Source organism: Stegodyphus dumicola, chromosome 2 (assembly GCF_044657685.1).
Source record: "Stegodyphus dumicola isolate Sdum_Otavi_A_Nest chromosome 2, ASM4465768v1".
Lineage (NCBI taxonomy): Eukaryota > Metazoa > Arthropoda > Arachnida > Araneae > Eresidae > Stegodyphus > Stegodyphus dumicola.
Genome location: NC_140769.1, coordinates 261,618,697 through 261,646,326, shown reverse-complemented (window position 1 = coordinate 261,646,326; position 27,630 = coordinate 261,618,697). Strand labels below are relative to the sequence as shown.

Below are 27,630 nucleotides of genomic sequence, written 5' to 3'. Positions count from 1 at the left end.
AACAATCTCCATTCAAGTTCTCTTTCACTACGAGTACTCATTTCGTTAAAACACAATTTGCAAAGATCTGTATAACTCTGCCTTCCAATACATCCCAATTTAGAATTTTAATAGATTCCATTTTGAAACTTTAATTAAAATCGTCATCTGTGTTACCATGTATGTGTGTGTGATTATGATTTGTGTGACAAAGCCTCGAGGGCTATCTGCCTAGGTGGAGGGATGCCTTCGTGGAGGACTTTCTAAGGGAAACTGGCTCGTATACACGTTACACATGGGGAAATCCACGAAAACGCCCATGCAGCCAGCCCGTTCGCGGGAATCGAACCTCGAACCGAACTACCAGTGTTCAGCTACTTTACCGAACCGAAGAGTCGGGAGCACAGCTCCCGACTCTTCGGTTCAGTCGTTCTCGGAGCTCAACACGCTCTCTCGGCGATGCACTAACCGCGATACTCGAAGAGACTCCTTCGGTGCACTCGACGACCCACTGGGCACTCGCTGCCCGGCTGTCAACTCGATCGTCTCCGCACGGACTAACCAGATGCGACACACTAACTCGCACTCCAGACGAAGCACACACTCTTAACTTACTGCGGACCAGCAGGGTTTATATAGCTTTCGACTTGTGTTCGAGAACGTTCTGGGCTAAACCGGTAAGAATTCGTTCCAGAAAATTCTTCATCCGTCCATTGCATATCGCCAAATTGTCGATTTCTCGCCAAATATGGTAACCCTGTCTTCCCCTGCATTTTATGGCAACCCTAAAACTGCTTTGCGGTTAAGCCATCTCACCGTACCTGTTCATTTCGCAACAATATTTATATTTCAAATGAGTCGAAAGCTCGCCGATATAAAAGAAGTTTATTACCACTAAAAAAAAAACAAGATATATTTGTCTTTCGAATTTAATAAAATAACTCAGGGATTTAAGAGAAATGTATTGTCATTGCCCAAATTCAAATATTGTTATCTTCTTCTTCTGTGCTCTGTCGTTCAGCAAAGTGTAGGACATTTAGTTTTTCTTTTAAATTCATTCTGTTCTTAAAATACAAACTAAGTAATTTAAAAGCAGTGAACGGAGATTAGTTTCAACAATTTACAAGCTTTATTCGTGGAATGACGCTAGCTGCATCGTGTGTATGTGTAAAGATGAGTGTCCAATTTTTTGTGTGTAAAATTCCTACAGTTTTGTTCCGATTTTGACGAAATTTTTAACATTTTCGAAAACCCTCTCCACGAAGTCCACACTCAGGCGTTTATATTAAAACGTTGCGCTCGGGTCACCCATTTTAGGTTCACGTCGCGGTTGTTGCTTTCCCGCTATCAGTGGAAGCCATACATGCTAAGCAAGGAAGTGATAATTGGGCGAAATATAAGGCCTCATTCAATTGGAACAGCAATGATCGCTCAAACAGCTATCGTTGCATCCAGCATTAGCGATTACTTTTGAAAACGAGTGATTTTTCGTATTCATTTGAAGCACTTCCCTACCAGTCGAACTGGTAGGGGTTGCCAGAGGTTACGCGATGCTGTTTATCACGTGGCCGGAAGTTGCGTTAGTTTCAAATTAACCAATGATAAAGCTACTAGATGTGCAGGCTGACTTCTCGTAACCGTTCTTTTAGAGTTGCAGTTCAGGTTTGGTGCGCCCGTTTTGGCTTTTCAGCGCTATTGCTTCAAAGTTTTATGCATGGAAAGTCTTTAAAGGGTATCATTTTATTTTAATTCCTTTATGAAAACAGCTTACCTAAAAGACACATTCCATTCACATAAATCACATACTTGTGAAAAATGTAAGTTTTACATGCATACTGAAAAAAAGTGATTCAAACCTTTTAAAGCAAAAGAAAAAAATACCTTTTAACCCTTTGCGGCATAGTGTGTCCGGTGTGGACACACCTAAAAATTTCCTTCTGTACGCACAGAAAAATTGAATGAAAAAGGATTTATAGGTTACTTTGAACCTTCTTTATTAATAGTAGATGGCAGCTCAACACAAACCAGTCCATATATTTTAGCCATGTTTAGTTTTTTAAGACCCTCATTTTTCAAAGAAATCTTCCAGATTTTTTTAGGGCATAAAAGGAATTGTTTGAAACGAAATTTCTATGTTATTTTTTTGGCTGTATGCTAATCTCCTTATTCTATATTAGTTTTAAATTTTTACCTTGAAATCTTGCCTAAAATCAAACGGCGAACCCTAGGTGTGCCCAGATCGGGCTCACCGATAATCTAGGACAACTGAGAGTCTGTATTTTTTATTTCTCCGCATCTCATCGGTCAGTTCATTGACAACAGTGCTCGTTTCAGCACTCTTTTCGAAGCTCTATTCAATCAGTGTGCCACTTTGGGCACACCCACAGAATTAAAACGATAAGTGCTATCTTCACAAAATTTTACTTTTGTACTCCTGTAGGCCTAATGAGATTGCCTATTTTTATTTTTATTTTTTTAATTTATTTTTTATTTTATTTATTTATTTATTATTTTTTTTAAAATCAAACTCCTACTTTAAAAGGTAGCGTGCCGGAAATGGTTAAAGCAAAAGAAAAGAAAAATGTACCTAGTTCTTTTAACAACTCAAAAAATACAATGTAATATATTCTAAAAGGAAAATTATATAGTACATAATGATGTAAATTACATACGTTTAATAAATACATAATAAATAATGTTCATAACTATATAATAAACGCCAACACATATCACATCATAGTACATAACACTGCTATGAAAGGAAGAATTTTAAATTAGAAACTTACCTCTTATATTTATTTGATAACGTAGAAAAATAAAACATAAAGATGACAAGAAAATGCGAAAACAGGTTGTGCAACTTAAGAAACAATAAGAAGCTTTTTTAAATTATTGCAATATCATAAGACACTGATTAGGAAGTAAATATCATTTTTTCATTCTTTTACATCAGTAATAAGTTTTCATTAAAAACTTTAGCAGTGAATGCCAAAACAGATTTATTATTGGTGCCTCTGATGCAAGGTCACACAAAAATAAACTTGATTTAGCAAATTTCTGAAAACATTAAAATCAAAAGTAGTAAATTACAGTAGCATATATTATTCAATTATTTTAATTACACATTAAGAAAAAAAATGTCTGAATTAAATTAAGAATAAGTGACTAAGCTTGTACAGCATTTTAAAACATATTTTATGTTGATACATCGGAAATAAATTGACAGAAATTGCAGTTAAATAAAAGAGCTGGAAATATAGTCCACATGATGTAAAATACGGTCAAAATTATTCGTTAAATTGATGCTTACCTTCTTCAGAATGAATATAAATACGACATATTTATGTTACCTTAAGGGAAATATTATATAATGCATAATTTTAATCATATTATCCAATGTTTATATATATATATTTTTTTTACATTGGGGCGGCCCAATGGCCTATTATATTGGCGCCAACTGACAGATTTGGCGACAATATAATAGGGTCAAAAAATAACATACGATTTTAAACCATGAATCCCGCATTAAAATTTAAATAAAAAGTGCACTTCATAGTTATAATCACGCACAAAATTGAAATCAAATGTAATATATAATTCTTTTAACTTTATTCGTTCGCGATAATAATAATAATAATAATAAAAAATCACATCAGCATCTACTTATTCCCGCCGGTATCTGTGTATTGACTATAGAGACACATTCTGAAATTCATTTTGTACATATAAATAAATTTGTCATTAATTAGCAATACTTAAATGAAAATACGCATTTTGCTGAAACATGAACATTTATTTTTTTAACAATTACGAAAACATACGAAACTGTACTTACTTCAAAAGCTCACGGTCTCGTGCTCGGAATCCAAGCACGAATATAAGAATTAATTGCCCATTTTCTTCGTATTTCTTCATTTCTCGGGAAACAGAACATACTAAAGTTATTTCTGGAACGCTATGAATAATTTGATGCAGTGCATGCACGCATATTTCTCGGAATTAGGTAGCAATTCATCAACACAAATGTAAACAACACAACACTAAATCAATATCCACTAGCAACAAGTGCCCTTAATTTGAATACAACACAGATGATAAGTCGGCTTCCCTTGCTAGGATCCTTATACACCCTATACTTTGATATAAATTGCTGCTCACTCAGTAGATATAAAGTATTTTCCTTAGCACACTTGGATTCTGATCCTCGTGAAAGCACAAACAACAGAGCCGCCATATTGATCGATCGTTTTTCGCCCCAGAATGATGTGTTCGGAGTGATCGCTACGAGAAGGATCGATCACGAACTCAGAGTGATCGTTGTGTTTCAATTGAATACCAAAACATCAAAATCAATCGCAGCTGATGACGTATCACGACTAACGATCACTAAATGCTTCAACTGAATGAGGCCTATAAACTGTTTGATTTAGCTTGCCTTGGGCGTTATCAATCTTTAGAGATTTGTCAGTGTGCGAAAGAGTTTAGTTTATTTTCCAAGCGCATAATAAATTCTCTGCGTTTTACCATTTGTCAAAAAATAAGGAATATAATTTACCGTTCCAGTTTCATCTGTATCTGTTTTACAAACTCAGTAATTTAAAAGCAATAAATGCGTTTTTACTTCCTTGTACGAAGTAAAAAGGAAGTATTGTAATCGCGAAAAGTTTCAGGCAGCATATTTCAACGAAAATATCCATTTTGACCGCTATCGAATGCAAATTAACCATGTTTTCCCGTGATATCTGTACGTAAGGATAGAATAAAAGACGCATTTCCTCCAAAAAAATTATAAAACTGCTTTAAAATTAATTCTGAAGAGAATTTTTCGTGACGTCTGTACAAACGTATGTACGTACGTACGTATCTCGCATAACTCAAAAACGAGTAGCCTCAGAACGTTGAAATTTTGTATATAGGACTGCTATAACATGTAGATGTGCACCTCGTAATTTGGTTGCAATCGGCCGCACCAAACGTATATAAATACTATATTTATATATATATATATCCACTCTGTTACTCGGCACAGTGATCTCAGTTTCTTTACCCTTATATGTTTGTAAATTGTACATTTTTTGCTTTAAAAATGATTGAATTATGTTGTTCTTATCTTCTGGTTAAGAGTTTTATGCCTTTAGGAAATGCGCGAAGAAAATTTGTAGAATTATCAACAATTTAAAAGCCGTTTAAGTGCGGTTAAGTTTTAAATAACATGGCGGACATATTTGTTTACATTTGAAACAGCAGAATTGTAGATTTGTTGCCAATCTAGAGAGACTAAGCTTCGCAAGAACAAAAATAACGCCTTCATTTATTATTGCGAATTAAATCATGCTTAATCCTTTCTGGAATTTTTTCGAGGAAATAAGTGTTTAAGATTTACTTAATTTTTAATAATTAGTAATTTAATTTTTAATAATTAGTAATTTAATTTTTAATAATTAGTAATTTTTAATACATTTAAACAAATTTAAATTCTGAACAAATACGTATCTTTTTGTTTTTTATTTCTTATTGGTTTATATGGATTATGTATAGTTCTTTTATAGTTTCTTTTTATTGATATGCATATTCGTGTAGGGGAAGTTTCTGTAGACAAGGATTTCTAAAATACATTGGTTTCTAGATTTTTTTATTATTTTATAAAAAATGAATTTTTAAAAAATTTAATTTTTTAAGAAAAAGTTTAATTTTTGACTTTACTTGCTTGTTTCTCAAAATACTTAATTAGTGTTTTTCTTTTTGAACTTTAATTCTTTAATGTTAATACTTAAATGTTAATTTCTAAGGGTACCACTTTATTGGAATTACTTTTGGTTTTCACTTTTACCCTTGCCTGCATGAATGAGGAAACACGAATTGAATTATTGGAGAGTTAGGTTTGGAGGCAACTTCCCCTTGATAAGTCTGTCTCCTGCCTACTCTTCGATCATTCACATATGCATTTTTTAAAAAAATTGTTTAATTTAACTTTAATTTATTAAATTAGTAGATTTATTTTCATGGATAGATTTTACACTTGATTTGCTTATGCTTATGAATTTAAATGATATTGTAGATTAGTTCGAGAATTAAATCTTTTACATGTTTGCATATTTTTAAATTATTTTAAATTATTTTGGCCTTTTTTTTTTTTTTTTTTTAGAATTTAAATTTGCTTTTTTACTTTTTTACTTTTATACGTATTTGTTTAGAATTTAAATTTGTTTAAATTTAAATTTCATTCCTTGCTGCAATGGCGCAAAGAATATTTAATTAAATATGTAGTTAAATTTAATTTTTTTAATTAAACTCAATTTATTCTTATGAAATAATTTTTAATACAGTTATTTTGAGCTTTTATGTATTTTTGTCTTGTCGCGAAGTGAAAACTGAATTAATTGAATGAGAAATACTCAATCGTCTGTGAAAAACTTTTCTTTTTTGTTTTGTTTGCTTAATTTCTTTTTTACATCGTTCTAGCTTTATTATAGTATTTGAAAAGAACATGTGGCAACGATTAGATAATTATTTAAATGATATACATTTTGTGCATTCTGAGTTATAATATGAATGAAATATAATACTGTTAAGTGAACCTAGTGACAGAGTGTCGCTATGTTAAACAAATAGAGTGAATTTTAAAGAATGCCTTTATTCTATTGTGGTTTATGCGTTGTCGGTGAAGTAGATTTATTTAAATCCAATAAGTTTAAAAGAAATGTAAGAAACAAATGCGTATAATTTAATATTCCGTACAAGGAAGTCATGTTGTGTACACATCAGATTTTTTAGTTATTAAAAACATCGTTTTATTTTTGCTTCCTTATACGAAGTAGAGGAAGTATCCCGTTTTATTTTTGCCTCCTTATACGCAATAGAGGAAGTATCCTAATCACGAAAAATTTCGCTTTTCAGATTTCAACGAAAATGCCCATTTTGACCGTTCTCAAATCCATTTAGACTTTTTTTTTTTTTTTTTCCCATGACATTTGTACATATCTCGAGTAACTCAAAAACGGTTAGCCGTAGAACATTGAAATTTTGTATGCTATTACATCTATTTGTGCATCTCGCTTTTTTATCGCACTTCGTTTAATATATAATTCAAGGAGAGTACTTCTATTAAAATTCTTATATTTTAAATTAAATTAAGAAAGCTAAGAAAGTGGAAGAATTACAATTTGTAGCCTAAATAAATTCCAGTTTACAAATTCGTTAATTTTTAAGTAATATTATTTTTTTTAATTTAAAAAAATTTAGAAAATGTTTTTACAGTATCAAAAAGTAAAAGTTAAATCGTCATGGAAAAATTTCTTTGCTAGCAGTGGCCAATAGTAGTGGATATGCATAAAACTGTAGAACAAATTTTAATGATAATTAATAGTATAGATTACAGCCATATAAAGAAAAAGAAAATTACTTAAAAATGAACAATTGAAAAGGTTATGAAGTAATACCGCCTCTTCAGGGGCGGAAATTAGCTTATTTCGCACTTCCTTCAAACGTTCCAATATCGTGTTTCGTCCTTGCTATGCATATATGGTCACTTTACTTAACCTGTTCCGCCAAACTGAGTTAATGGCACTACAGGGTTAGGAAGTTATCCTATTCATTGCTAGCAATCTGACGGTTAGGCCGCCTTTCTACATTTTACTTTAATCTGTAGTTTCTTGGATATAATTATTTTCATTCACTTGCTTCATTATCTCTAAGATACCCTTGTTGCAGTAATAGTCCGTGAACAGTCTATTCACAGGATATGTGATGTAGTCGGAAGGAAAGAGCATATGCAAATCGAAAGTAGAAATGAAATTAAATGTAAATATTTAATTTCCCAAATTTAGTACACTCATATGCATATCAAGAATTCCGGTACACGATGTAAATTAATTTAAAATTATTTGGAATAATAAACTTTACTTAAATGCAAAAATACTTTTAGAACAAAATGTAAGTATCGAATTCATGAGATGAGCAAAACATGTAAAAAATGTGAAAATAAAACATAATGCAAATGTAAATAAAATGAGTACACGTAATATATCAAAAATATTCAATTAAATGAAATGTCAAATATAAAATGCGAATTAGGCGTAAATAATTTTAGAAACCAAAAACTTACTCAGTATATCGTTCAAGTAACTGCAATGAACTTTGTATTATTCTTTATATCAAGGGCAGGTGTTTTGTTTTTTGGTGCCAGGTTTATGAAACTAGCATAAATTATGTTGGTGAAATTTGTAATTATGGCATGACTAGAAAGTGTGAGTAGCGATTAAGTCAAATAAGTAAATTATTTCGAATAAGTAAGTAAATTATTTTTTTAATTTATGGCTAAAAGTTATGAAATAAAAAAATGATAAAAGTTATGAATCTTCATGCAAAATGAGCTGTAATTGTGACTTAAGAAAATAAGTTAGAAGCCAGAAAAAGAATATTAATTATTTTATATATACTTTGTACTATTTACATATGTGCCAATCTTCCAATTTAAGCCATTCACCTTTATTCTCCTTATAAAAGTTCCGGATATAGCCTTAATATTTATTATACTAAAAGATTATAATTAAAATTAATGCCTGACGTTTTGAGATAAATGTCAATAAATTGAGTAGGTACTCAGTTAGCATATTTCACAAGTGCACATCAGCGTAGCCACTGAGGGAGGGGTTTCCAAAATGGACCAATGAGCTGCTATTGCTCTTGTGACGCTAGATCTTTGTGCAAGTGAGCTTATGTTGTTTACGTTTTAATTTATATTTGTTTCGGAATTATAAATATATGGCGTAATAGTAGAAAATCTAGTAGTCTTCTGAGTTTGATTAATCGTTGACATTTCACTTTCGACATTTTTTTCACGCATTAATAGTAATATTGATGTTCACGGCATATTATGTGCATCAAGAGAATTCAGGTGTATATTTTTCTAGTTGAGCTGAGAATGACTGAAAGTGTTACAATGAATCTAGTGTTTTCTTATTTCAGTGCTTGCGTTCTTTTGATTTTTAAAGTGCAAGATTCAGAACACATATGATTTGATTATATCCATTGTTAACATTAAAAAATATATGTGAATAAATTGAATATACTCGTTGTGAATACGATAAATTCACTCTGTTTGATGAATATTTCTTGTGTAGGCAGTACATTTAAGAGTGAGCATTTATTAAATGCGAAATTTAACGCACTAAATGTATACGAATGCAAATTAGTAGAGGTCACTTTGAATAAAATTCTGCATTGGTTATTATTATAGAACATCTTTTTCATATCGACTGCAATAAAAAGTGCTAACTTCCATTTACATATATATTTGGTGTAAATATTTTTCTCATGCACATAGTTTATGTAAAGATTGCATTTTTATGTTTATCACACATTTCTTTCATCATTTTATTATTAAGTAATATTTCACATCGAAATTTATGCGAAGTATCCAACATGTGTTTGTATTTATTTCAAACAGGTAATGAAATCTTCATAATTGCCTATATTTGATTTAACTTCGCAATGAAAAGTTTCAGAAGCAATCGACTATGCTTTAATTATTTTGTACAGAAAATTGTGTGGCAGAATATTTTTAACCATCTTCCTTAAATCTTAAAAAGAAATTTAAATCTTTAAGGTCATGTGACATGATTGAAATATTACTGGATGCTCATTGGTCCACTCTTGAAGCCAATCCCTCGGTAGCTACACAGATATGCACTTGTGAAATATGCACTCGGTTATTCTTTAGTGATGTGCTTAGTGAGTAGATTTCATTTTTAATATCTTGAATGTCTGTACAAATATTCCTTATCTGCAGAACAGATACAGATATTTGCTACTACTTTTTTGAGAAATATTAAAGTTCTAATTATTAATTTAATGGAAATGAACTTAAAGTTTCTTCTTTTGTAAAAAACGTTTTATGGTGTGATGATCAATATTTGCAAATGAAGACAGTCTATTATTACATGTTGATTATCATTAGTAGGATTAAGTTTGAGAATGCTTGGTCACTCTATTGGTTTATTAGTATTCAGAGTAATTATATCATTTGTGTATCTGTAGGTATTTGTAAATAGTTTTAATTCTGGTGCTTTAATTGTAGTTGAAATTTATATTCTTGCGTAAACAGAAATAAATTACAAATTTGTATTGAACTGTTAGAGCCTATGGGAATTCCTCTGACTTGTATGTCCACTTAAATATTATTATGTAATTTAATAAAGTTATTGAATAACATATACTAAGCAAGGTTTTCCAGTTTTCAATTGAGTTTTCTATTGAGTGAACTTGTGGAAATAATTTTGGAATTTCTAGCAGACTGTCAAAAATATTTTTAAGATGTATAAAGGTTTCAAATTCGAGCAATTTATTTCACGTATATTTAATTTTTTAATAACGTATATTACTGGAAGTTTATTGTTAATGATCCAGCTATAATTATGCTCTTTGTAGGCTAAATTATCAAATAATGTGCAGATTTTTTTTAGCTTTTGTGAAAAGGCGTAATCAATATTTTTCTTGTAGTTGTTGGTACCGTTGGTAATAAATCTGAATTTAAATAGGATCTTGACAAATTTGGAAGTGCATATAGATTAGTCAATCTTTTGCACTTAGAAAAAATTAAATTTTCAGTTTTTTTATGAAATGCTAAACATTTTTTAACTATTTTAGTCTCTTGAATTTTGGTATGTTTGTAGGTAAAGGTGCTATTTAGTTCTTTCTCCAATATTTGAGCGTAAAATGTTTTGCAAATAATGCTAAAGTTATTGCTAGCTGTTATCTATTTTTGTGATAGTAAAATGCTGCTTTAATTCTTGAATTTGTTGTTTAATTTGAGTCCACTGTAAATTGCCAAGAAAAATAAATCTACTAGTACGCTGTTTGAATAGAGCAATAAGTGCTGACTTCCATTCTATAAAAGTTGCATTGGGTAGATTAAATCTGTAGCAGAGTGGAAATTGTGCAGCAAAGGCAAGGCATGATTACATTTTATACCAAGGCACGATTGCATTTCGGATTGCATAACAAGAATGTTTACTTACATCAAGTGAATAAAATTTCAGATACACAACAGATTTAATATTGGGATGTTGGGTTAAAATTTCTTCGTATTACAAATTGCGACATAGAGATCAGATGACGGATCACTTTTCAGAAGTACAGGAAGTAAGAATTGTATTAGAAAAGTTATTCCTTTGCTATTTTTAGCATGAAGAGAGGAGCAGTGTTAAAAGAGCTATTGTTAATATATTATTAGAAAGGTAAATGTTTTATATTTTACAAATATCATCCCAGTCTTTAACCAGCCTTTATTTTCGCAATCGTTTATCGTAGTCATATACTTCCAGTTAAAGAAGTGTTTTAAATAACGAAAATATTCAGTTTTTGTCAGTTTCAAACTTTAAAAAAATATTTTTTTTTTAAACAAATAACGAAATATAACTTCGAATAAGGTCTCCCAGTTCCTATATTTATACTTGGGAAAGTTTTACACTCATTAAAAAAAAAAAAAAAAAAAAAGTCAAATTAGAAGAAGATTGACTTTCGTACCACAAAAATTAACCGGGATATTTAATTTCGAAATTTGCAGTTTTTGATATCATTTTCAACTTTCCGGATATTCAAGATATAATAATTCGAGGAAATAAGTTTAAATGAAGTGCAGCAAAAAACGTATATAATTTAATAGGCTGTACAAGGAAGTCATGTGATGTCCGCATCAGTTTTTTTTTTTTTTTTTTTTTTTTTTTTTTTTTTTAAATATTAAGTTGGTATACTGTTCTTTTGATGTGATAATTTTAGAATAAAATTTTGAAAATTATATTTTTAAGTGCGTTACTTTAAATAAAACTATTTTCGAAATTGAAACCGGCAAAAAGAAAACAAACGTGATTATGGATTATCCAGGAGATAAGGAACGGGACGACTATATTCTTCAAAATTGCTCCTGGCTGGTAAATTCAGATAAGCAGAGCTTATTCCTTTAGAACATTTTTTGCATATAACGAACTTTTATGTGATTCTCTGTTTATCTGTGCATTCATGTGAAAGATTAACCTGCGGGATCGGGTGTTTAGTCTATTTTATTCTTCAAATTATTGCATGTCATGTTTTTTATCTTTTACGATTTGCTCGTTGCTGCTTTACATGTTGCTATTTTCTAAGCAATTTCAAATATATTGATTTACAAATTTGAATAACTGAAGCAAACATTTCTCTGAAAAATATAATATCATAGACGAAACTGAATCCCGAAAAATGAGAGTAAACTCAGACTTCGTTTATTAGATAAGTACAAATTTATGACCTAATTTATTTATTCCAAACGACAACTCTTTCTTAATTTATATTTAAAAAAAGATTTTTGGTCAAATTAAATTTTTAATTATTTTAAGTTGACCAGATTTATTTAGTCCAAAGGGGTAATTTGCCCAGAAGGACTATTAATTTTGTTTTGGCATTTTGCGTTGATTCATGATAAGCATTGTTGCACTTTTCAATATGTTGCCACCAAATATTTTTGCCCTGTATTATATTTAAAGAAATTAAATAATGAAAAATCTGCATGAACGCATGCACGATAAAACAACATGCACGATAAACAAACCTAAAGCCATCAAAATTTGAATAACCTAATCTTCCATAGAATATGGGCACTTCCTAATTTGATTTTGAAATTTGTTATATTATCGATATCATAATTTGTAACACTTCAAAGAATTTTTTATTAACAAACTAAACAATTTCAAAGCGAGATTGTGTATCGGAAAAACTAAAGCTATGCTCATTTAAAAATTATTTTGCGATATTTCTGTTGAACTGAATTTTATGGTTTAAGTGCGAAGAACGTGATATTTAATAAATAAAGTTAACACACAGAATGTTAAAAAAACGCATTTAAAATCTGAAACCTTTCAGACTTTTTTTTTTTTTTTTTCAAAACACACTATTGTTTTACACTCTTGCTTGTAAATATTATGTTTGCATTAGTAAATAAATTTGTTGATCACTTTTAGAGTTAATAAACCTTTAAGTTATCGCAACATTCTAGTAAAAAGAATAAGTAAATAAAGAATGTCTGAAATGTGTCAAGTATGAACGATCGTTGAAAAGGTGGTTTTTTTTTTTTTTTACTTTACTTTACTCTTCTGAGCTCGCAGTTAACCAGGCTGCTGTTACATACACACCTGCTAAGCCCCTTCCCCTTTTTTTTCTTTTTTAGCATCGATTTCTTCGCAGTAACACATATACAATTAAATAGCCAAATCATAAAAATTTTAAAAACAAGCGCAGAAGCATGTGTTTTGAATACGCGACGCAGTGTTAAATGTTGCCATAATTTTTTGCTATTATTTCACTCTTTTTTTCAGTTCATCAGTGTTTAGTTTTCCGAGAAAGACGGCTTAACAGTTTTTTTTTTTTTTTTTTTTTGCTTTTTATTATTAATTTTTTGTAGGTTAAATTAATTTATTATATATCACGTTCTTCGCACCAAAACACAACACTGAATTCCATAGCAAAATCACAAAATGTTTAAAAAGAGCATATCTTTAGAATTTCCGATAAATAATCTCGCGCGCTGGAGATAAAAATGTGTTATTCCATATATTCCATTCCATACATTTTTTTTATTATTTTCAGTAAACAGCAGTGTGGCACAGAGATTCCTAAAAGTGCGATAACAATATTTTAAGCTATCATTTTGAAAGCAGGTAAATTACGCATAAAAACCAGTTTCGAGAAAAATGCCGTTTTCCTCCTCCCACCCCCACTAGTTTTTACTTCATATACAGAGTGATGCCCGGATTCACTAATTCATTCTATATGCGGGAAACTTTTTACTGCATAATCTCTAAGATCAATAGCGACGATGAATCAAGATGATTAATAAACTTCTAAATCTTTGTTGAATTGTATGACAGATATGTTCCTAATTTTAGAGTTTGCTGCTTGCCTGAAATGTCTTTCAAGGTGAATTTTCCAGAATAGTGTTAAAAGTCTCGTTTACATTCTGGTTTTTTATTTCATTCTTTTTTCCTGCACACGTGTTTTTTAAATATTTTTTATTACATAATTTCCTGTAAGAGATTTAATTATGTTCTTTATGTACTTTGATAGTCCTTCAGATTTCTTCTGTTATTTTGTTTCATTTGGAATTTGCATCAGCTCTCGAATTTAACAAGCCATTCCCGCCCTTCATTTGAACAGCAATTAAAGCACTATAACTTATTGTTCCTCGAAGCACTGTAACTCATAGTTCAAGAATATTGCGTTCATTGTTTTCGTAAACTATTGATATTGCAATCCAATAACAAATTCGAGGTTTGTCAATGGAAACATCGATTAATTTTCTACGGTTTCTAAGACTTTGTCCGTGATCTGTAAGTAGCCCACGACAGAATAGCCCGAGGGAAAAACTCCGCGACAAAATAGCCACCGACAAACAAAACAGCCCATGATAAAAAAAAAGCAATAAATATCATATTTCTAAGTCAACAGCAAAAACACTTTATGAGAATATTAACTTTTTATAATACAGGTTTTATAATAAAGTCCCGAATCCAATTTGATGCTTAATAACTCATAAAATAATATAGATTAAAATTAATAACACAAATGGTTAGATAGACTCAAAAAGTTTCATGACCCTTGTCAATGAACTTCCACGTGTGCCCCCTTCGTCGCACGGAGAATATCAAGTCTATATTCAATTTCACGCCAGGTACCGGCAAGCATGTCGGCATCCACAGAGGCTATTGCGGTTGTAAATCTGGCATAAATTCTGGAATAAAACATCACATACAAAAATACTAGAACAAACACATCAAAAGTAAACATAACATTGCAATAGTTGCCAAAAACAAAAGAGAGAAAAATGCAATTAATAAGCAGACGATATTTAGAAAAGTACAGATATTTAGACTGGAAAATGAAATTAACCACACACGCAGACGATATTTACAAAAGTCAAGATATGCAAACCTGAAAAGGAAAATATATAAGTTATTCCATCAATAAATGCCATAAAAGTTTGTTTATATCTTCATTATTTTATGAGTTATTAAACATCAAAATGGGTCCGGGACTTTATAAACACCCGGTACTGTACAAAATTCACATCTAGCTTGTTCATTTTTAGACATTTTTTTTTTTTTTTTATTTTTTTTATTTTAGGATTAATTTATTTTTAGACAATATTCTAAAACTAAATAAAAATGTTTTCGATTATTTATATACCTTTTCTAAATAAAAACAAGGCATGTACGTCTAGTAAAAAAAAAAAAAGTTTTTAATGCCACTCATATTTCAAGAATATTGGCGATTTTTAGATACATTTTTGCACAAATTATGTAAATTGTATAGGTCAGAAGATACAAAACGTTTCCACGCCGTGGTAACCTGCTATTTGGAAATGATTAATTACTACGGCACTCCACTTAACAAATGCTTGCTAAACATTATTTAATAAGATATGCCCATCAGGCAGCATAAATAAATATCTGTACAACATCAAATTTGAGCATGTATATATTGTAATGTTCCAACCTTTAAATTATTGCTAAATGTGTGGAATCTTAAGACTGGTAAGTGAACAATCGATCAGAAAGATAGAAACGTAAGCGTACGAAGGGTTAATTACCCCTTATTATTCAAAATAAATTGAACAGCTGACTCCTTTGTTCGTGTTTCGTCATCCATATAGGCAAGAGTAAAAGTAAAATTCAAAACCAAATGTTGTGAATTACCTAAAAAAAGAAATTTAAACAGTGGAATTTTGAGAAAAAGCAAGTAAAAGACTAGAGTTAAAATTAATTAAACGTCAAGTGTAAGAAACCAAATGTTTTAGAAAACCAAAATAATTTAGAAACTCTTGCCTTTTGGAAACTTCCCCAACACGAATTATGCATATAAACCTAAAATAAAGTATATACAACTATCAAAATATAGAAATAATAGTAAATATAATAATAAAAAGCAAGTAAATAGTAAGTTTTAATTTAACTTACCTAGATCTACATATTTGAATTTCTGAGTTGTACTAGCATTTGCTAAACTGGGTGAAATTGAAGTAGTTTGTTACTGCTAACTGTACAAATAGTGGACGTTAATACAATGTAAAGTTAAGTGTAAAGCTGCTACCGGTGAGAGCTATTGTAAAAATCTATGCTGTAAATTTTATATGCACGTTTATTTAAATTCAGATTAGTTTTTTAAATACTATATGAATTAAACAATAAAAAAATATAGAAAATGTTGTTATGTTGTTATGTTCCAATTATTATAATTCCAATTATAGTTGTTATGTTCCAATTATTTTATATTGTTATGTTGTTATGTTATACTTGAACAAAAGAAGTTCTTTACATTCATACGCTAAAATTAAATTAACAGGTAAAGAAAAGGTTGATCTCCTTCCCTGAAAATATAATAATCTCTTCCTATTTGAGAATAACCCTTTAAACATTCTGTAAAAAACACAACAACATCTTATTTTTTCCGATGTTATTTTTAACATTTTACCTCCTCCTAATTAACGCAGAGAGGGAAACAAACAGCATGTGAAACTAAAAAATATGTTTTGTGTAGTAAAACAATAAACTAAAATTGCGATTTTTGACCAATTGAAGCATTTCTAAGTGTTCGAACACATATGACGCAATTAGTTTTAGTTGGGTTATACTTAAAATTTTTCATCTGTAGGATTTCGTAGAGGTAAAAAAAATTAAATATGCTTTCATGCGTATTTCCCAAAATTATGCTGATGGAAATATACAGAACTTGAGGAAGAAAGGGGTGGAATGAGACATATTTATTTATTTTCGTGAAATATCATTAGTTATATGTATTACATATAGATGGCGCCACCCGTAAAATATATTTACGGAAAGGTTCCTGAAAATTATGATAAGACACTAATCTATTATCTAACCGTCATTAAATATTCTTTTAAAAATAAAAAAAGGGCATTTTTTGTACTTTACAAGTAAGAGAACATTATATTTATTGCAATTCAATATTTAAGTCACTAGGATTAAATTTATGAATAATAAAGATGTTTTTTACGATAAATTACAAACATCGTTATTTTTGTAATTTAATAATGTTTGTAATTAATAATGTATGTCATTACTTATGAACCGTAGTAATAATGGTTCAAGGGGTATCATTACAAGCTGCGCTGAAAATTTAAATAAAAAAATCGCATTATAAATTACGTAATATACTAATTACATAACACAGCATTCCTGCATATTATGTGATAGTAGTCGTAGGAAATGGCGATATAAATGTGTCCTCGGTAGTATAGTGGTAAGTATCCCCGCCTGTCACGCGGGAGACCGGGGTTCGATTCCCCGCCGGGGAGGAAATTACTTTTGTTATTTAATTATTTTTAAATTTTTGTTTAGCAATGATCGAGTTTCTTATTCATCGCGAGGAAATTAAGTAAATGTATTTTTTTAATTATTTGTTTTAATAATAATAATTGAGTATCCATTTTTTCATGAAGATGAGCTTTTCTATATTAAATAAACTAAATGTTATTTTTAAAATTATTTTTTTCTTTAGTAATAATGATTGAGTTTCTATTTCTTCATTAGGCAATTAACTTTTCTGAACTTTTCTGTATTAAAAAAATTAAATGGTATTTTCTTAATTATTTATTTCTTTAGTAATAAAGATCGAGTTTCTGTTTCTTCTCATGAGACAGGTAGTTTTTGTGTACTTTGCTGTCTTCATTAACTAAATGTTATGTTTTTAATTATTTATTTTAGTAATAGTGATCGAGTTTCTATTTCTTCGTGAGATTATATCTTTTCTGTATTAAAATTAAGTAAATGTTTTATTTTTAATTATTTATTTTAGTAATAATGCTTGAGTATCTATTTTTTTATGAAGCAGTATCTGTTCTGAGCTTTTCTATATTAAATAAACTAAATGTTATTTTTTAAATTATTTATTTATTTAGTAATAATGATCGAGATTCTGTTTCTTCTCATGAGACAGGTAGCTTTTGTATACTTTGCTGTCTTAAAATTAACTAAATATTATTTTTTTAATTATTTATTTTAGTAATAGTGATCGAGTTTCTATTTCTTCGTGAGACTATATCTTTTCTGTATTAAAATTAACTAAATGTTATTTTTTTAATTATTTATTTTAGTAATAATGATCGAGTTTCTATTTTTTCATGAAGCAATGTCTTTTCTGAGCTTTTCTATATATTAAATAAACTAAATGTTATTTTTTAAATTATTTATTTATTTAGTAATAATGATCGAGTTTCTGTTTCTTCTCATGAGACAGGTAGCTTTTGTATACTTTGCTGTCTTAAAATTAACTAAATGTTATTTTTTTAATTATTTATTTTAGTAATAGTGATCGAGTTTCTATTTTTTCATGAAGCAATGTCTTTTCTGAGCTTTTCTATATTAAATAAACTAAATGTTATTTTTTAAATTATTTATTTATTTAGTAATAATGATCGAGTTTCTGTTTCTTCTCATGAGACAGGTAGCTTTTGTATACTTTGCTGTCTTAAAATTAACTAAATATTATTTTTTTAATTATTTATTTTAGTAATAGTGATCGAGTTTCTATTTCTTCGTGAGACTATATCTTTTCTGTATTAAAATTAACTAAATGTTATTTTTTTAATTATTTATTTTAGCAATAATGATCGAGTTTCTATTTTTTCATGAAGGAATGTCTTTTCTGAGCTTTTCTATATTAAATAAACTAAATGTTATATTTTAAATTATTTATTTATTTAGTAATAATGATCGAGTTTCTGTTTCTTCTCATGAGACAGGTAGCTTTTGTATACTTTGCTGTCTTAAAACTAACTAAATATTATTTTTTTAATTATTTATTTTAGGAATAGTGATCGAGTTTCTATTTCTTCATGAACCTATATCTTTTCTGAACTTTTCTGTATTAAAATTAACTAAATGTTATTTTTTTAATTATTTATTTTAGTAATAATGATTGAGTTTTTATTTCTTCAGTAGGTAAGTAAGTATCTTTCGTGAACTTTTCTGTATTAAAATATTTGTTTTTCAATTATTTATTTCTTTAGTAAAAATGATCGAGTTTCTGTCCCTTCACGAGGCAGATAGCTTTTGTTTACGTTGCTGTATTAAAATAAACTGTGTTCCATCTAAAATTAAAAATTTTAATTTTAATTTTGGCGCTTCTTGTTGACTAATGTGCTTTTCTTATAACTTTCATTCTTCTGTTTTTTCAAGTTAATTTTTACTTTTTATAATTTTTTTTAAATTTTTATTTTATTTAAATTTTGTTAACGTTATTTCATGCACACAAAATATATAGAAAATAACTTTAATTCTTAAAAAGTAGATGTTAAGAGATATATTAAAAGTGCCTACCCGGCGAGAAATTAAAAACCAGTCTAGTTTTCGTCATGTGCTTATTTTTATTATGATTAATTTGGTACAGAGGCGTCTTATGTATATTTCAAAGTCCATCCTTTTTATATTGGGACTGAATTCGAATTATAATGTAAGACGTTTAGCTGAACCCAATCAGTGAATTAATACAATCGAAACAAAAAGATGAATTATATTATTGTATAGAACAGTAGTCTCAAACTACTTCATCAGAGCGTGAATATATTTCAGTTATGTATTTGTTGGAAATACAAAAAATGCAAAGATGTCAAGTTTTATTTATTTGAAATCCGAGTTCATAACATTTTCCGTTTTATTTAAAACGAACCAGAAAATTAAATCGAGCTGATTAATTTACAGTGTGATATAAATTTAGTTCAAAGATTTCAATAATTCTTATTCGCGCTTGTCAAAAAATAAATAAGCTGAGTTACAAATTTTTGCGCTAAGAATAATCGCTATTTGGAAAGAAATTTACATATGAATAGTGTTCTTTATCAGTTGAAAATTAATAAGAAAAGTACCCGATTGAAACCGAGCATCTACAAACCTGTGCTGAATATAATTTCTGGTAGTTTTTCTTCAAAATGACAAAATTTATCCGAATCGCAACGTCATTAAGTTGGGCGCATTGGCGTAAAATAATATATGTAAAAAAAAGTTTCAATTTTAGCACAACTTCGATTCATTAACAAAGATTTCATGTAAAGGTCAACGTCATTTTCTTAGTTATAAAATTTGAAACGACAAATAAGAGCAAACAAGGCAAAAATACTATGTGGCCAGAACATCTAAACATGGGAATTCCCATGTAATTGGAATTATTAAAAAATGCAAATACTTTTATAATTTTTTGGGTTTCAAAACTCTTTCTTCTTCGCTATCTTGAAAATTTAGTTTGAGCATTCATCAGTTAAAAGACTTTTAAAAGTTAGATGAATCCTACTTGGCACAAGCTATGGTTAATGATTACATTCTACTAATAAGCATAACAAATTTATAAAAATTACTTTTCGATTATGTAAGTTTCAATTATTTTAAGCACTCTGAATTTATATTTTGGAATCCAGTTTTTGAAATTCCCTCCCCCCCCTTTTTTTTTTCTTTTTGACCTTCTTCTGATGATTTTTTAAAATAAGCTTAATTTCTTAAAACTTGAAAAGTTCATTCAAGCATCTCTTTTCACATTCACAGCTTTTAGCCTTTTATACTGAGCATTAATTTGTAATAAAGATAAATTTCAGCTCTTATTTTAATTGTGCTAAATGCAAGAAAATATTTTTTCGGCTAGCCACATATTTTAAGTGCCCCCATGCCGTACAGACACTATACATTTACAAACATCCATGCCTTCTCCGGGATTCGAACCCGATTCCTCCGATAGGGTAGTCAAATGTACTAACCAGTATTTTAATTGGACGGTTTATAACATTCTAACGGAGTGATCTTGCCATGCTAACTTCTAAACACGTGTAGTGAAACACATCGGTTTTAAAAATTACGCAAATTCTATCTTAAAGTGGCATGAACTTTAAACAATTTTTTTACCCGTTTCGAAAGATTATGATAAAGGTCTCTCTTCTTTTTATCGTTACAAACTTACAAACTAACCTCCCTTTGTTTTGTAAATTGCATATTAAACTTATTAGATTTATTAAACTCCAGCCACTAATTAGCATTAATCTTAAAGAAATGATGTAAACAGAAACTCAGATCTCTGTTATTTAGGTTTCCTTTAGAAAGTCCTCCAAAAAGGCATCCCTTTCCCTAAACAGATAGCCCATGTTAGCTTTGCCATATTCAGTTAACTTAAAACAGTGGTCTCCAAAATTTGTCCCCCACGAAACCAGGATTTTTCTAGAAATCCCATCCCATCATTAGAAAAATAGATCATAAAATAATACGTGACGTAGATCAATATGTTACAGATATTTTATATGCAAATAATTAAAGAAAAATATTGTATTTTTTATTAAAATGTTTTGACATAAAATTAATGTAATTTACTCAATAATGGCATTAACACGTGACGCAGATGTCACGTACCCTTTTGTAGTATATTTAGTGAAGGGACACTTCTTGCATTTTTTTACACAAACTGTCGAATCTAGTTCTATTGGTGTTATCTGCAGTCATATTTCATAGTCTGCATTTAATTTGTTTGTACATTTTTTGCTACCGTATATACTGAGTAAGATTTTTTGCTTAAATGTGTTATTCCGCATGGTATTAAAATGTTAAGAGCTGTACGAGAAACTTCTAAGTTTTTTTCACGAAACTACAAACAAAAATTTAGGAGTTACTCTTGAAATTTTGATTATGATGTCGAATCTTTTAATATGTCGATAAACTCTTCCCTTACCGTATTACTAGAATGGATTTTTATCTAGTTGTACACAGTTTTTGCTTCTGAGAAATATCCTTTTATACTTTCCTTCAATTGAAAAAAGTACTCTATTCTACAATTTTTCACACCGTCCTCTAAATTCCATTCATTTTGCCTTAACAAACTGTTTAGTTCAGAAGTCAAACAACAAAAATCAGCGTTATATTTTCAAATTTTCACAGGACTAGTTTCGATGGTTTTAGCGAACCACCATCCTCAGCTGCAAAAGCGCAAATGAACGAGATAGGATATAACGATCAGCTAAGATAAGCCTGGACAGAAAATAAGCTAGTGGCGCCATCTGTTGATGAAACCAGAACTAAAACATAATTTCTTTAAAAGCCGAATCTTTATCTTATCTGATCATTATATCCTATCTCGTTCACTTGCGCTTTAGCAGCTGAGGATGGTGGTTTACTAAAACCATTGAAACTAGTCCTGTGAAAATTTGAAAATATAACGCTGATTTTTGTTGTTTGACTTCTGAATTAGTATTTGTTCGGTGCGTTATTGTGTCTTAAACTGTTTAGTTTCGCAGAGCATTCCATGTCATTGTCTTTGACATATGATGCCTACAAGTTTTAAAACCAATCTATAACTAAATGTTTTTTTATACTTTTTTAGTTAATAAACAACTAGCGTGAGTTATTTATAATTTTCTTTTCGAATATTTATTTTGACTCGTGGAACCCAGGAAATTGACTCGCGAAACTGCAGAACCTCCACGAAACACAATTTGAAGACCCCTTGAGCTAACCGAACCTCTGTTCTGCAGGTTTAAAGGCTACATTCTCAGTGACTCAGTCATCTGGGCAGTGAGTTTTTCAGAATTTTCTTCATGAGCAACACGTACATGTGTTTGTATAGCTGTTCTTTACCTATTTTTACTTCCTTGTAAACGATGTAAAAGACTTATTGTAATAGGAAAAATTTCCATTTTCATATTTCATTGAAAATATCTATTTTGACCGCTGTCGAATCCATCTGAACGGTGTTTTTGCGTGATATCCGAACGTACGGATAGAATAAAAGACACTTTTTCCCAAACAGGATTGTAAAATACGTTGAAAACGTTGAAATTGTAAAAAACGGTGAAATTTTTTACATAAGACTGCTATAATAAGTAGTTATGCACCTCCCTTTTTCGTTGCAATCGGCCACACCACACATATATATAACCAATCAGTTATCCAAGTCGGTGAGCTCAAATTTTTTATTCTTATATGTTGGCAAGTTGTGCGTTTGTTGCTTTAAAAGTCATTGAATTATGTTGTTCTGGTTAAGGATTTTATGGTTTAGTTAATCTCTATACAATATGCGTTTTTTGCTTTAAAAGTGACTAAATTATGTTATGTTCCGGTTAGTTTTTATGCTTTAGTTAATCTGCATACAATATGCGTTTGTTGCTTTAGAAATGACTAAATTATGTTGTTCTTATGTTCCAGTTAAGGTTTTTGTGACTTTATTTAATCGGCATACAATATGCGTTTGTTGCTTTAAAGTGACTAAATTATATGTTATGTTCCCGTTAAAGTTTTTATGCTTTAGTTAATCTGCATACAATATACGTTTGTTTCTTTAAAAGTGACTAAATTCCCAAGTAGCCGCCAAACTGGTCCGAGAGGTTGCAAAGTGGTCGTGGTAACTTTTACGACGTCTTTAGAACGTTGGGAAGGCGCAAAAATATTTGCCGTTGCATCTTTGCAATTTGCCGACGTCGCTGAAACGTCATGATATGACCGTTTTTAGACGTGGTCGTTTTAGCATCTTTTTCATAGTTTATCAGCATTACTTTTAGAATGAAAAGAGACTAAATCGGCCCTTTCAAGAATCGGAAGTCCCATAAGATTTATTTTGCAATTTTTCAATACTTTATTTCATCTAAATATATTAATCTAAGGTAAATTCATGTAATGAAATATAAATTTAATATAAATACTTGAATTATTAAATTAGTACTAAAAATACGTGCTAAATTATTGTTAAAATTTTGTTAAAATAATTAATACTTCGAATATTCTTTATAAATATTATAGCAAATTATTTAAAAATGAAACAAATCTATAAAGTAAGTTATTAAGTTATGCATTTTATATATTTTAAAAAATCATATTTTCGAAATCAATACAAATAACATGTTAGCAATTAGTTTACTGCTGAAATATGACTTTATTTATTATTTTTGAAGTAAGGACGAATTTATTTGAATTAATATGCTGACATAATATGAAACGTTTTTACCGCATACAGAGCAAAAAGTACAATTTTCGGGAAGATATGATTGTGCGTGAACATGTATTCACGATTATAAATGGGGCGATTTTATGGAATTCCGAGAAAACGTCCAATGTTAAAAGACGTTGCATATCCATGCATATTTAACGGCTGTCCAAAATATCTGACGGAAAATTAATGGAAAAAGAAAAAGAAATATTAACACTTTTAATGGAAAACGACAAAATTAATGGCTTTGATAAATTACTAATAAATGTTGACATCAAAATTTGAGAAACTGTGAGCAAAAATACGAAATTCATTACCTATAAAAGTTCTAATGAACTGTTTGTTACGTTTTTGTCCATCTCCATGCATTTAAAAATGCTTGGTTTAATCTTAGTATACGGTACACTCGGGATTTGGCGACATTGACATTACAAATGTTTTAGCGAGCCCGATAAATATTTTTTGTAAATATAACCTTGTGAACATTGTTCGTAATTCTATTCAGTTGAAATAATTCTTCTAAGCCATTTAAAAAAGATTCTATTAAATTATTAGAAGAATCGTCGAAAGGTTTAATGCAATGCTTAGTTAATCTGCATACAATATACATTTGTTGCTTTAAAAGTGCCTGAATTATGTTATTCATATCTTCCGGTTAAGGTTTTTATATCGGGATTTAATATGTGTTTGTGCTTTGAAAATAAATGAATTATGTTGTATGTTCCGGTTAAGATTTTTATGCCTTTTGATTAATGTGCATGCAGTATTTGCAGATTTATCAATAATTTAAAAGTTGTTTAAGGGGTACTGAGCCTAACGAGGCCGCCATTTGTGTACATTTGAAACTCTTAGTAGAACAGTGAGTTAAGTCAGCTTGTGCACCATCTTCAGTGTCTTTTTGTCGAGTAGAACCGAAAGTACACTTTCAGTTTTGTGCACCGAAAAATCTGTTTTCCTGCCAGTTGGCCGAATTGCTGGTTTCTGCGTAGAAACTTATTAGTTTTTATTGTTTTAAAAAAAAAAGTTCTTTGACTCTTTTAACTGTGTTTGGTGATTTAGATTTTTCTATATTTTGTAATTTTTACTGAAGATATTTTAAGTTTTTATGCATTTTTGCTTTGCTGTGAAGTGAGAACTGAATTAATTGAATGAGAAATATATCTCTAATGAAATTCGAGGAAATAAGTTTAAATGAAATGCAGCAAAGAATGTGTATAATTTAATAGATATTACAATCATGCGACGTCCACATCAGATATTTAAATATAAGTAAAAAAGGAATAAAGTTACGCATAATCTAAGCCTCTCATAGAGTTACAAGCAAACCAGAAATTTCTGTTGCTAGTTAATTAGAGATATAAATATCAGTTACTGTAGTTCAGAATACTCTACTGTTAATTGAGTTATTCCGGTTTCTGTTAAGACGGAAACATTATCTTTGCATTTTCCCCTTGTTAATAACTCAGAATACTGTTAAATTTGAATTATTATTCACGAGAAACTCGCAGAATCGAAGCTCGTCGAAAATTGCGCATAAATGTTCTAGTTCTCTGTGCTCAGACTTTTGGGCGGTATATCAGATTTCCTATTATAATTTTAAAGCAATAAATTATTTATTTGACTTATTTGTTCGCTATATCAACAGACTAGCATGATTAGCATTTCATAAAATGAACATTATATTTGTTCATGTTATGGTATTGGAGGATTTCGTTTTGGGGGGAGAGGGGGCAAGAGCAAAAGAAAATGCTAACGAAAAATTTACGCTTGTTTTACGAGTTAAGCAATGCTTAGTAGTTATGTGAAATAATAAACCTAATGTTATTCGGTAGTGTTTAGTCGTGATGGAGGCATTAATGATTTACAAACTAACGGTTGTTTCAATGCAATCCTTCTGTTTAAAATAAATCATTCTATATCTAAATACAGACGGTATTTACACATTTTTAGAACGATTCCATTTAATTAATGTCTAAAATGTAAACAGTGGTGGTGGTGGTGGTGGGTTAATATATATATATATATATGTGATGTACCAGCTTTTGTCAGGAATAAATAGATTGTTGAAGAATGATAAATGTAGTCGTAGCTTAAATTATCAGACGATAAGTTTAAAAAACAGGATAAATTTATTATTGGTCAGAAGAAATATCAGTTAAAAAATCAGATATCCGGAGTAAATAAAAAAGAATTACTAATAACTTTTTGTATGAAGTTTACTGCATCGTGAGATTTAAGAAAAAGTCCCCGATATTCTTTTGCGAGTCCTTTTATAGTCTCTGGAAAGGCGGAGCTTCCAAGAAATGACGTCAGCCTCGTTAGCCATTCCAGTTCGCTTTAAATATTTCCAGAACATTCTATAACTGTACGTGTAGAAAAGGCGGGAAAAAAACTTGACTACGGGGCTGTGGTTTTAATTCCACGTACTTTCAAATAAGAGAACGTCGCCATTAAAAATGAAAAGAACATATAGTTAGAACTTTAAGTGTATTAACTTGATTATGGAATTTTATTATTACACATATATGTATATATATATATATATGTTCGATTTGATAGTTTTATTGGTACTTTAAATCTACATCTTAATTTCCATGATAGAATGACTTCTCATAAAATTTCCAGGGGCAATGATTTTCATTCCTCTTACAATTATTCCCCAGAATCCATCAGCTGTGGTAGGTTTGCGCTTAGAAAAAGCTCTTTTCAAGAGACCAAAGGCACAATAGTCCATAGGTAAAATAAAACGAGGATTTGCCAGCACATATTGAAAATGTATATGTGCATTACCTCTATTCGTCTTCATTTTTTCAAGCAATGGAATGAAACTTTTCGAAAGTGACTTCTTGCATTGTCTTAATGAAGGATCCCTCTTTAAAAGAAATTGGGATAAAAAAGTGGAATTTCTTCTGAAAATATCCGACATAAAGCTTTCTCTAGGGAATACGTTTAGTTGATTTTAACGTTTTTATTTAACTCTTGTTCTTTTAATTTACTACTGTAAGAAACTCTTAATTTTAATTGTAAAAATTGTTAGTCCAAAGGTGCAATTTTTCCAGAAGGACTATTCATTTCGTTTTGGCATTTTGCGTTGGTTCTCTAAAAAAGACTGAATTACTCCAAATTATTGCCACCAAATATTAGAGCCCCGCACTATATAAAAAAAAAAATAAGTAATGAAGAATATACATGAATGTATCTATGTTTCGCGCATTGTGAAAAAACAATGGTACCAGGAGACATCAGATTTTGCAACAACGTAGTCCTCCACTCGAATATGGGCATCTGGAAGCCCAAACTTGGAATTTGTTTTATTATCTATTTTATATTTTGTATACCTTTAACGAATTTTTCATTGACAAACTCAACGATTTCAAAGCGTTCCATTAACATTAATAGCGCGTGCATCTTCAAGCATGGATATTTTATCTGCGAGGTTTCTTTACATTTTTTACTGGTATTGTGCTGGTAGCGTAGCTGTGTAAAGACGTTCCAGTGTTGCGTCCAATCACTTTGAAATGCCTGTATCACTTTTCATACCCCGTTTTGATCCTCCGTTAAAAAAACGCCCCTTTGGGCGCAATATGAAATCTATTTATTTTATTATTCGATATGTAATTTGCATTCTACCAGTTTATACTGTAACCCGGAGAA

At 29.9% G+C, this 27,630-nt stretch overlaps 1 protein-coding gene and 1 non-coding gene across 3 annotated transcripts in view; both read left to right on the top strand.

Annotated features, from left to right (window-relative positions):
* Window positions 1–27,630, top strand: part of LOC118194527 (exonuclease GOR-like) — a 119,819-nt gene that overhangs the window by 28,466 nt on the left and 63,723 nt on the right. The window contains exon 1 of one of the 2 annotated variants that reach the window (XM_085810362.1): window positions 22,769–22,951. The exons of the other annotated variant lie outside the window; for it this stretch is intronic. The gene's annotated coding sequence lies outside the window, so the exon portion shown is untranslated. Of the gene's footprint in view, window positions 1–22,768; window positions 22,952–27,630 lie in introns of those variants that run through there. 2 annotated transcript variants of the gene reach the window in all.
* On the top strand, window positions 17,252–17,323 carry TRNAD-GUC (transfer RNA aspartic acid (anticodon GUC)). Its single transcript has one exon. It is a non-coding gene; the product is annotated as a tRNA-Asp (tRNA).